The sequence below is a fragment of the Caretta caretta genome, chromosome 19, assembly GCF_965140235.1.
Source record: "Caretta caretta isolate rCarCar2 chromosome 19, rCarCar1.hap1, whole genome shotgun sequence".
NCBI classification, from domain to species: domain Eukaryota; kingdom Metazoa; phylum Chordata; order Testudines; family Cheloniidae; genus Caretta; species Caretta caretta.
The window spans coordinates 12,751,196-12,762,306 of record NC_134224.1 but is presented as its reverse complement, the minus strand read 5'-3'; the positions used below and the strand labels follow the sequence as shown (position 1 = coordinate 12,762,306).

At 50.8% G+C, this 11,111-nt stretch overlaps 1 long non-coding RNA gene across 1 annotated transcript in view; it reads right to left on the bottom strand.

The window, feature by feature from the left end:
• Nucleotides 1-216: 216 nt before the first annotated feature.
• The window catches only part of LOC125624612 (uncharacterized), a 28,284-nt gene continuing 17,389 nt past the window's right edge, over nucleotides 217-11,111 (bottom strand). Inside the window, exons 2-3 of the long non-coding RNA XR_012665513.1 lie at nucleotides 2,032-2,127; nucleotides 217-1,121 (exon numbers count right to left, since the gene is read on the bottom strand). This is a non-coding gene — a long non-coding RNA (uncharacterized LOC125624612). The remainder of the gene's footprint in view (nucleotides 1,122-2,031; nucleotides 2,128-11,111) is intronic.

Sequence of the window (11,111 nt, the reverse complement as noted above, 5' to 3'; positions counted from 1 at the left end):
ACTGAGATCAGCTCTGGGAAGACTCAGTTTAAGGGACTTGCCCTAGCACTCAGGTGCCCACCTCCCTTGGAATGCAGACCTAAAGTTATATTGTCTTGCTCTGTATAGAAGAATCTGCACAGTGCAAGCTCATAAAATTCGCTCTCTTCCTCAATGTGAAGAGAAATATGCACCCCTTTGTGCCCCCCCATTAGAAATTGCATGAACTGGGTTTAATAATAAAAAAGGTAGATTTTAAGTGGTTATAAGGGTTAGCAAACAGAACAAAGCAGATTACTAAGCAATTAAAACAAAACACACAAACTAAGCTTGATTCACTAAAGAAACAGGTTACAGAATGTAATTTCTCACCCTAACTGTTGAATTTAGGCAGGATGCAAAGTTTCTGTAGCTCCGTTTCAGTTATTTCTTCTTCTAGATTGGACCTTTGTCTCAGTCTGGACTTACCCCCCGCCTTTCCCTTCAGGTTAGTTCCTTTGTCCCTTTAGGTACTTTCAGCAGTCCCTCTTCTTGGGTAGGTAATGGAGGAGAGTCCCATTTGCATTCCTCCCCACCCTTAAATAAGATTTATGTAAGGTGGGAATCTTTGTTTCCCAAACTTGACACACACACACCCCCAGCTTTTAGTGGAAAGTTATAAGAAGTCCAAGGTAATGTTTAGTATCAGCTGACAAGACCACCTGATCTAGTATTGTCACAGCTATGCCCTTCCAGGAAGGAGAGAGATTAGTGTCTTCAGTCTTGTTGTTTCTTCCTGATGGCCTGTTGGCTGGAGGGTGTCTTCCCAAGACACACCCAGTTGTAATTGTTACATAGTCCATGTTCTTAACTTTAGATACAGAAATGATATATGCATAGAAATTGGATAATCATCTTCAGTAAATGGCAACCCTTCCAATGATACCTTACATGAGCCATCTTGCATAAAACATATCTTAGCTGTGTCAGATCCATATTACACTCCATATTCTTTATGAAAATATGCTTATAACGTCACACTCGCCAGCTGCCTTCTTTCCCGGGAAGTCTCCTCTGCCACTGTCAGAGTGACAGGAGTCGTCAGCAGAAGGGGCCTGGGCAGGATCTCTGGTGTGTCTGGTTTCATGGAAGAGGGCACCTGGCTGAACATGAAGAAGCAATAGGAGTGGGTCAGGGCTGGTCCACACTGCAGTCGGAGGCGTGACCGCAGCTCAGAGGGGCACACCCCCTGCTTGCTTTAATCTAGCTCGCCTGCTAAAAATAGCAGTGAAAATGCAGGAGCCCAGACCTCGGCCTGGGCTAGGAACATGAGTCGTACCCAGGGTTCTGGGTAGGTTTTACGCAGCCCATCCTGCTGGGTCTTCACTGCTAGTTTTAGCCGCACTAGCTTGATTATGCCTCTCCAATCTCCCCTGTAGGTACTGCTGTATCTTTAAAGGGATGGCACTCACTTACACCAGCTCTGAATTTGACCCTAGCACTGTGTGAAACGAATCACCCCAACGATCAGGAGAGTTCAGCTCCTGGGGTCTGATTTACAAGATAGGGGCCGCCTGCTGAATTTGGATCTGGGTTCTATCGCTAAAAGAAGCCAAGACCAAAAGGAGCTGCATACCGCCATACAACTCAGTAGGGGGTCACCCATTGTACAGTGAGTCTGATTTGCCCCGTGCTTACACCAGTTTAAACTCTGCTGCAGTCAGGGGAGAAAGGCTGGTCCAGAGGTTCTGGAGCTAGCCTGAGATTGGGGAGACCTGTGTTCAATTCCCTGTTCTATCCCAGATTCCCTTTATGATCTGGGGTAAGTGCCTTAGGCCCACTGCTTCAAAGATATTTAGGTGCCTATCTCCCATTGGCTTTATTCTTTGTACCTCTGGTCCCCATCTAAAAACAGCTGAATAGCATTTCTGGTGCTGGAAGCGTAAATGCATTAAAGGCTGCAAGGTCATGGGGGCTGTAGATAGATTTACACCCGTGAGAGGAGAATCAGGCCCCCAGTTCTGAAATCGTGAATTTGGCAAAATTCCCACTGAGACCTCACTTCCCCCTTACCTGGCTAAGCCCGGCCTGCCGGTGGCGCTGCAGATATACCTGTGTCGAAGGGTCCTTTGTAGCCTATATCAGGGCAAATCGCAGCTCTGCATTAACCTGCCGAGGGAGAAAAACGTCTGCTGCCCATTTCCTTCTGTGTGAGGAATTTTATAGAAATGTTTCTAATTTCACTCCCAGCGTCCCTTTCCAAATTCTTCACCATGACCTCAATTACCCTCTGGAAGGTGGGGTGAGAATCAGACTGAGCACTGGCTTTGGAGTTGTTAAAGGGGCAGTGGCAACATAAAACTCGTCTGTCTTTTAGCTACACCCTGACTCACATTTAATAACCCACCTCGAGACTGGGCCTGCTCATGGTAAAAGTCATGTTCAATTTTTGCCTTCATGTTGCTTGTTCGATGCTTTGCTCCACGGGAGCAGTGACACGTCTCATGGCCAGGCTCTCAGGCATTAGCACTGTGCTGTGGTGGGCCCAGCATCGCAGAGGCACAGTGTAGTCTAGCAGGATTTGTCATAGTCCAGTGGATAAGGCACTAGCCACAGTCAGTTTAGCGAAATCTAATCCCCGCTTTCCCTCTGACTCAGTGTGGCCTCACGTCACATAAACATGCTGTGCCTCAGTTTCCCCATCTGCATGATGAGACTTCGCCTCCTTTGTAGAGCACTTACAGATCCTTGGATAAAATATGCTCTGTAAATATTATGAGTGAATTGATCACACAAGTCATCAGTTCAGCCGCCAGCTCATTCTGTAGCCATTGGCAAGTCACTTAACATCACCCTGCCTCAGTTTCCACATCTGTTTTAAAACAAAAAGGGAAAATCATCGGTAGCACCAGGGTGTCGTGAAGATAAACTCGTTAACATGTCTGAAGTGCTTCAACAATGGGAAGTGCTAAATATTATATGGCAGGGGGAAGTTTGGGTAAACAAATCTTTTAAGAGCAAGAACCCACTGTTTTTCTCCTGGGCCCTACTCACCTGTCCTCACTCGGGTTTTACTCCCATTAAAACCAGTGGGAATTTTGCCTGAGTAACAGCTGCAGGATGTGCCCATTTGCTTTCCTGAAACTCGTCCCTTCTTAAAAACAAATCTGAACTGAGCATCACCCTGAGCCAGGCAGCTGCTCAGCAGGCAGCAGGAGGAGGAAGGAGTGTCTTACAGAGGGATCAGCTCATCCCCATTCTGTTCGCCACAGCAAGGCAACGTCCACCGGGGAGGTGGTTGGTAACAGACCAGATGGGCGCCTCCCATACAGCCTTGAAAAGTGACAGGAGTGGTATCTCCTGGATTTTGTCAAGGAGGCTCTGTGCTGCAATGTAATGCCCGAGCTTAGCAGGGTGGGGAGTGACTGGCTTGGGCTGAAGGCCAGACAGGAGCCGTAGTGACCATCTGGTCTGAGCCCCTGCATAGCACAGGCCAGAGACCCTCACCCAGGAAGTCACTTGTGGTTGAGCTGGAATTCCTGTAGTCTTAGACATCCAGTCCCGAGGGGAAGGTTCCCGAGCGACAGAGAATCTACCATGGCCCTTGGGAAACCGTTCCAATGGCCAACGAGTTGGTTGCTGAGGCTCTGGCACTGCAGTTAGTCCCTGGGCCTGGGCCTCCCCCCTTAACATGCTGGGGACAAATATCCAGAGTCTCCCATTCAGGGAGGCCTGAGCTAGCTTTAATCCAGCCAGCTTCGACAGCGGAACGGTGATGCCGTGGCAAGCCTGCCTGGAACACCGGGTAAGCTCCTTGCAGGGCTGGCTCATGCTGCTGCGGCTTCCGGTAGCCGAGCTAGCTAGATTAAAGCCAGCTCAGGTGCGTCAGCTCAAGCGGCAATCACACCCGGTGATGGCAGTGTAGACAGAGCCAAGGCCCCAGGTCTGCTCTTGGCTTCGTTCACCCGCAGCATTTTGCTGGCTGCCCTTTTACACCCCGTGCTCCCTGGCCATTTCTCTGGAAAAGGAGACAAATGACTTGAAATTTTAAAAAAAGCCGTTTGCTTTGAGTGACCTTTCACTCCCCCTCTGCTCCGTGCAGGGACTGCTGGCTTTGCAAGGGCCAGGCTGGCAGCTTGCCAGCTGCCCACGGCCTGCACCGAATGCTGCATCAACCTCCAATTCCAAAATAGCCCCGTTGTAGTATGTGAGCTCTGACTTGCCCTTTCTTAGATGACTAGAAATCACCTGTAGTGTAGACCTGCCCTGGATCCTTGTTAGCCTCACTCTGCAGCAATAAGGAGACGGAAAGGAGTACTTTTCTTTTTGCGGATACAGACTAACACGGCTGCTTCTCTAAAACCTGTCAATAAGGAGAAGGTGGCTGCCGCCCCAGGGACTCACAGGCTGCACTTGATCTGGCGTAACATCAGCTAGACACATGCACCTCTTTTTGGAGCCCCCCCAGGCTGTGCTCTGCCACCACTGTGCCCCCATGGAACTGAGACCTGAGCTCAGCCCCATCCTGGGTCACATTTCCAGAAAGCGGGAAATTTGTCAGTACAGCTTCCAGTTTTTATTTGTACTGTGACAAAGTTTCTCCTCTACCTTGGTGGGTCTTGCGCTTATTGGCGGATTTGCTCGCCTTGGAGCTTCACAGCAGCCCTCAGCTTGGCCGTTTTTGTGAACCCACAGTCCAGGTCAACTCCTCCTGTGTCTGACCAGGAGTTGGGAGGTTTGGGGGGAACCCAGGCCAGCCCTCTACTCTGGGTTCCAGCCCAGGGCCCTGTGGAATGCAGCTGTCTAGAGCACCTCCTAGAACAGCTGTACGACAGCTACAACTCCCTGGGCTACTTCCCCATGGCCTCCTCCCAACACCTTCTTTATCCTCGCCATAGGACCAGAGCAGCTTCTTGATTGGCTGCAGGTGTTCTAATCAGCCTGTCTGTCTTAATTGTCTCCAGAAGGTTCCTGAGTGTTCTGGAACCTTCCCTGTTACCTTACCCAGGGAAAAGGGACCTACTTAACCTGGGGCTAATATATCTGCCTTCTATTACTCTCCCCTGTAGCCATCTGGCCCACCCTGTCACATATCCTGCCCCCCGCCCCGCTCAACACTGCGGGGCTGGGCAACTTGGGACGAGCCATCTGCATTGCCATTGTGGCTTCCAGCCCGGTGTTGAATGGTGAATTGGAAAAGTTGTAGGGACAGGAACCATCTGGTCCCCCTTGCATTCTTCTCTTTATTTCGCTGCATCCACTGGATGGGTGCATGGTCAGTCACAAGGGTAAACCGTTGCACCAAAAGGTAATAACATAGTGTTTCCGTGGCCCATTTCACAGCTAGGCACTCTCTTTCAACCACAGCATACTTCTGCTCTCTCGGGAGGAGTTTCCTGCTGAGGTAGAAGATTGGGTGTTCTTCATCTCCGACTATCTGCAATAGGACAGCTCCCAATCCCACTTCAGATGCATGTTGTAAAATGAATTCATTATTGAAGTCTTGGGCTATAAGCACGGGGTTACTGCAGAGGGCTGTCCGTAGATCCATGAATGTTTTCTCTGTGGCATCTGTCCACTTCACCATGTCTGGACCCCAGGCTTTTATCAGGTCTGTCAGGGGACTCGCTCTGGTAGCAAAATGGGGAATAAATAATCGGTAGTACCCCACCACACCCAGGAATGCCCGGACTTGCTTTTTCCAATTTGGCTGGGGCCAAATTTGGATAGCCTCTAGTTTGTTTAGCTGGGGCTTGACCATGCCCCTTCCTACAATGTAGCCAAGGTATTTAGCCTCGGCTAGCCCTATAGCACACTTGTCTGCGTTAGCTGTGAGTCCAGCCTGTCTTAGCGTGTCCAGAACCACTTCCACCTTTCCTAAGTGGGTTTCCCAGTCGGGAGTGTGAATAATCACATCATCCAAGTATGCCGCTGCATAACTGGTATGGGGCTGTAGGAGCTTGTCCATAAGATGCTGGAAGGTGGCAGGTGCCCCATGCAGTCCAAAAGGAAGAACAGTATATTGAAACAGACCCTCTGGTGTCGAGAATGCCGTCTTTTTTTTCACATCTTTGGCAAGGGGAATCTGCCAGTATCCCTTTGTTAAATCAGGGGTGGTCAAAAATCAGGCATTGCCCAGGCAGTCAACTAACTCATCGATACGGGTACGTGGTATGCATCGAATTTGAATATCTCATTCAGCCGGCGAAAGTCATTACAAAACCTAGTGGTGCCATTGGGTTTGGGCACCAACACAATCGGGCTTGACCACTGACTGTGGGACTCTTCGATGACTCCCAGCTCCAACATCCTTTTTACCTCTGCCTTGATCTCCTCCCTTTTTGCCGCTGGGACCTGATAGGGCCTTAAAGTTACCTTTGCCCCAGAGTCTGATAATGTGGTGATATGCTTCGGTGGTCCAACCTGGTTTGGTTGAAAACACGTCCTGGTATCGGTTGATCATCTCAGTTACCTCCTTCTTCTGGTTTGGTGTCAGATCAGTGGATATCCTGATCTGCTCCTGCACGCTATTTCCCTAGATCGGGGTCTCTTGGGCCACTACACACGCCTCTTGTTGGTGCCAAGGCTTTAAGAGGTTAATGTGATAAATTTGTTCTTGTTTCCGGGTGTCCTGGCTGCCACACCTTGTAGGTTACTTCCCCCACGGGTTCAACCACCTCATAGGGCCCCTGCCATTGGGCCAAAAGCTTGCTTTCTGCCGTGGGTATCAACACCATCACCTGATCCCCTGGTTGGAACTGTTAGACTTTTGCCTGGCGATTGTAATGGGTTCGTTGGGCCTCCTGCACCTTTTCCAAATGTTCCCGTACAATAGGGGTGACCCGGGCTATCCGTTCTTGCATCTGCAACACAGGGTCAATTATATTTCTCCCCTCATTGGGTTCCTCTTCTCAGATTTATTTTGAGATATCTAGCATGCCACGGGGTTGGTGTCCGTATAATAATTCAAAGGAGGAAAAACCCAGTTGAGGCCTGAGGTACCTCCCGGATTGCAAACATAAGGGTAGTAGGGTGTCCCAATCCTTCCCGTCTCGACTTACCACTTTCCTTATCATTGCCTTGAGGGTTCGGTTAAACCTTTCTACCAGCCCATCAGTCTGCGGATGATAGGCTGAAGTTCTCAGGGTATATATATGGAGCAGAGTACAGAGGTCCTTCATTAGCTTTGACATAAATGGGGTACCTTGGTCTGTTAATATCTCCTTTGGTAGCCCCACTTGGGCAAAGATCCCCACAACTCTTTAGCTATCATTTTAGAGGCCGTGTTCCACAGGGGGATGGCTTCTGGGTAGCAAGTAGCATAATCCAGAATGACAAGTACATGTTGGTGGCCCTGGAGTGTCTTCTCCAGGGGTCCCACTAGGTCCATGGCTGTTTGCTCAAAGGGGACCTCTATGATGGGAAGGGGTACTAAAGGTGCCCTCAAGTGGGGATGGGGACTGTGCAGCTGACACTCTGGGCAGGACGCGCAGTACCTCCGCACTTCTTCATGTACTCCAGGCCAGAATAATCGTGCCAGGGTCTTCTCTATCCCCAAATGCCCCCCAAAAAGATGACTATGGGCCAGACTTAATACAGCATTCTGGTGTTCTTTGAGGTACTAGAATCTGCTATACCTTCTGCCCCTGTACTGGTGCAACCCGGTATAAGAGGTTCTTCTTCATTATGAAGTAGGGTCCTGGTCCCTGGGTTTTGCCTTCCACGGGGACCCCATCTATTTCGGTCACCTCCTTCCTAATGTTGTCATATCTTGGGTCTTCAGCCTGGTCCCGTCCAAAATTTCCTCTCCTGGGGCTAATTTGCCCGAGATCTAGGGGGCCAGTCTCTGTTGCCTCTACTGGTTCAGAGGCATTAGGGTGTGGGTCAGACTCAGGTGCTTCTCCCTCCTGGGTGGCCTCCTTTTCAGCTGCTCGGGTCCGCCTACCTACAAGAGCGACCCTCTGGCTTTGGGCCAGTATTCGGGTTCCCAAGGCCTTAGCTGCCCTTCTTTCCCTTTACGTCTTTCTACGCTGTCTGGGAGTGGAGACCAAATCTGGGGATATTTCAGAGAAGGTTGGGGGTTGACAGTCTACTGTGGATGCCTCACTACTTTCAGGGCTTCCCCCTTTCTCCAATTCCCCTACCAGGAGTAAGTCTTCAAACCCTGGGAAGTCCCTCCCTTGAGCACCACGTATGGGAGTTTAGGGACTACACCTGCTGCTACCTCAGTAGTGTTCCCCTGAATCTCAATTTTTACTGGGATGGTGGGGTAATAACCAACTGTCCCATGGACGCATGTTCTCCCCATATACTTAGCCCACAGCAGCTGACTATGCGTCACGAGCTTCCCTGAGACAAGCGTGATAGCACTCCCCGAATCAACCAGTGCTCTGGTCTCTACCCCATTTAGCTTCACTGGTCTGGTGTACATATGTGGGGTTAGTGAGACCCCCACAAGGTGGATTAGGGAGCATGGGTCTGCCCAGTTCCCCAGGTTACACTGCATCGGCTCCGCGGCATTGGGACACTGTACAGCCACTCCCCGCAGGCGTAACATCTGTATGGAGCCCTAGGCGTTCCCCTGTCTCTTGGTTTGGGCAGTCTAACGTCATGATCCTCTTCCCCCTCAGTGCTCCGACTCTTTGTGGCTTCTGGTGGCCTTCAGCCCCTCTCTTTTTCCACCTGGGCTCTCCTGGTGGCCCAGTAACCCGAGCTCTAGGGCTTGGTGCTTACCCGGGGTGTAACCCAGGGTGCCTCTTCCTTAACGGGTCGGGTCAGCTCCCTCGCTGTCCTTCGCCTCTCTACCAGCGCAACAACCTCGTCGTAGGTGCAGGGTTCGTTATGGCTTACCCAGGCGTGAAGGTCTGGTGGTAGTCCTCTCCTGTACCGGTCAATGACAAGAACCTCTAGTATCTCCTCCGGACTTCGGGACTCAGTTTGTAACCACTTTTGTGCAAGATGGATGAGGTCATATAATTGGGACCTCGGGTTTTGTTTTCCTGGTACCTCCACTCATAATATCGCTGGGCCCGCACTGCGGTCGTTACCCCAGATCTGGCCAGGATCTCTGCTTTCAGCTGGGGATAGTCTGCCGCAGCCTCTTCAGGCAAATCATAGTAGGCCTTCTGGGCCTCCCCACAGAGGAATGGAGCAAGGATGCCAGACCACTGTTCTTGGGGCCAAGCCTCCCGCAGGGCTGTCCTCTCAAGGGCCAGGGGGTATGCCTCTACATCATCCTCCCGCATCATTTTCTGCAGCCAATTGCTGGCCCACATGATCTGCATCCCATCATGGCCGCGGTTCAGCTCTGTAAGGGCCTTTACCTGCTTCCTGTTGGGCGGCTGCTTGAATACGGGTAGCCTCCTGCTGGGCAGCCGTGGCTTGTATCAGTGCCCGCCCTACCTCCTCCATTGTGGTGAAAAAAATAAATAAATAAACCCTCTCCCTTTTTTTTTTTTCCAAACACCCTCCTTCTTCCACCGTGCTGTGCACACCAGATCCCACTTCTAACACCAGTTGTGACAAAGTTCCTCCTCTACTTTGGTGGGTCTTGCACTTATTGGCAGATTTGCTCACCTTGGAACTTCACAGCAGCCCTCAGTTGGGCCGTTTTCATGAACCCACAGTCCAGGTCATCTCCTCCTGTGTCTGACCAGGAGTTGGGAGGTTTGGGGGGAACCCGGGCCCGCCCTCTACTCCAGGTTCCAGCCCAGGGCCCTGTGGAATGCAGCTGTCTAGAGTGCCTCCTGGAACAGCTGTGTGACAGCTACAACTCCCTGGGCTACTTCCCCATGGCCTCCTCCCAACCCCTTCTTTATCCTCACCACAGGACCTTCCTCCTGGTGTCTGAAAATGCTTGTACTCCTCAGTCCTCCAACAGTCCACGTTCTCACTCTCAGCTCCTAGCACCTCTTGCTCCCAGCTCCTCACACGCACACCACAAACTGAAGTGAGCTTTTTAAAACCCAGGTGCCCTGATTAGTCTGCCTTAATTGATTCTAGCAGCTTCTTGATTGGCTGCAGATGTTCTAATCAGCTTGTCTGTCTTAATTGTCTCCAGAAGGTTCCTGAGTGTTCTGGAACCTTTTCTGTTATCTTACCCAGGGAAAAGGGACCTACTTAACCTGGGGCTAATATATCTGCCTTCTATTATTCTCCCCTGTAGCCATCTGGCCCGACCCTGTCACAGTACTGATGACATTCCGGTGAGGGATCAGGATCCCATTGCGCTAGGGGCTGTACATTCATTGAATGTATCGGCGGCTCCTGCCCCCCAAGAGCTCACACTTGAAGTATCCCAGGAGACACAGAGTTAGGTGAGGTATGGGTATGTAGCCATGGTAACCTCCATCAACTAAACTCCTTTACTGCCCCCCCGGTGGACCAGCACCACATCCCAACTGGTCACATACTGCACTTGAACCTAGCACCAACCCCTTCCCACCCCAAGGAGGGCGTGTCGAAAGGAAGTGACTCATTTCAAAGGGGACAAATGGAAGGAGATGTAAGAACAAAAATCATCCAAACACAACCTGTGATAAGGCCACAGCCGAGCCCTAAATGCCCACCCTGGAGGAGGTGAAAAGGCTCAAGTGAATCCTCCGGGTGTACAGAAATTGGGCTCCCAGCTCCTCTGCCTTCCTCTGGAGGGTTTGAAGAATAGGGGGGACTAGTCAAATGTCCCAAGAAACGGAGCTAGACACTTATTTGGCTCTGAGAGGCCTCGGCTCTGACGTGTCATTTTCTGTAGAAGTCGGCTGCTGCTGTCAGGATCGTGGAGGGGGCGTTTTAATAGCAGCCCTTCAGCTGCCTTTTAAAATCAGGCTCCAACGCAAAGCAGAAAGGTTAAAATAGCAGCATCGGCAGCCCAAACAGTGCAGGGATCAGAGCTGTTTGCTCAGCGGGGAGCGGGGGCTTGGAGCGGCTGTGGATTTAGCATGGAGCTGCTTTATTTTCAGGGTTTGCTCACAGCAATATTAGGGTTTACCATTTGTTACAGTAGCACCGAGAGGCCCCAAATGAGGTCAGGGCCCCACAGTACTACCGAGAGCCAGCCCCTGGCCTAAAGAGCTTCCCTTCAAATTAGACATGGCAGAGAACAAAAGAGTTTTATCCCCATTTCACACATGGTAAATGGACTCACAGAAAGAGAT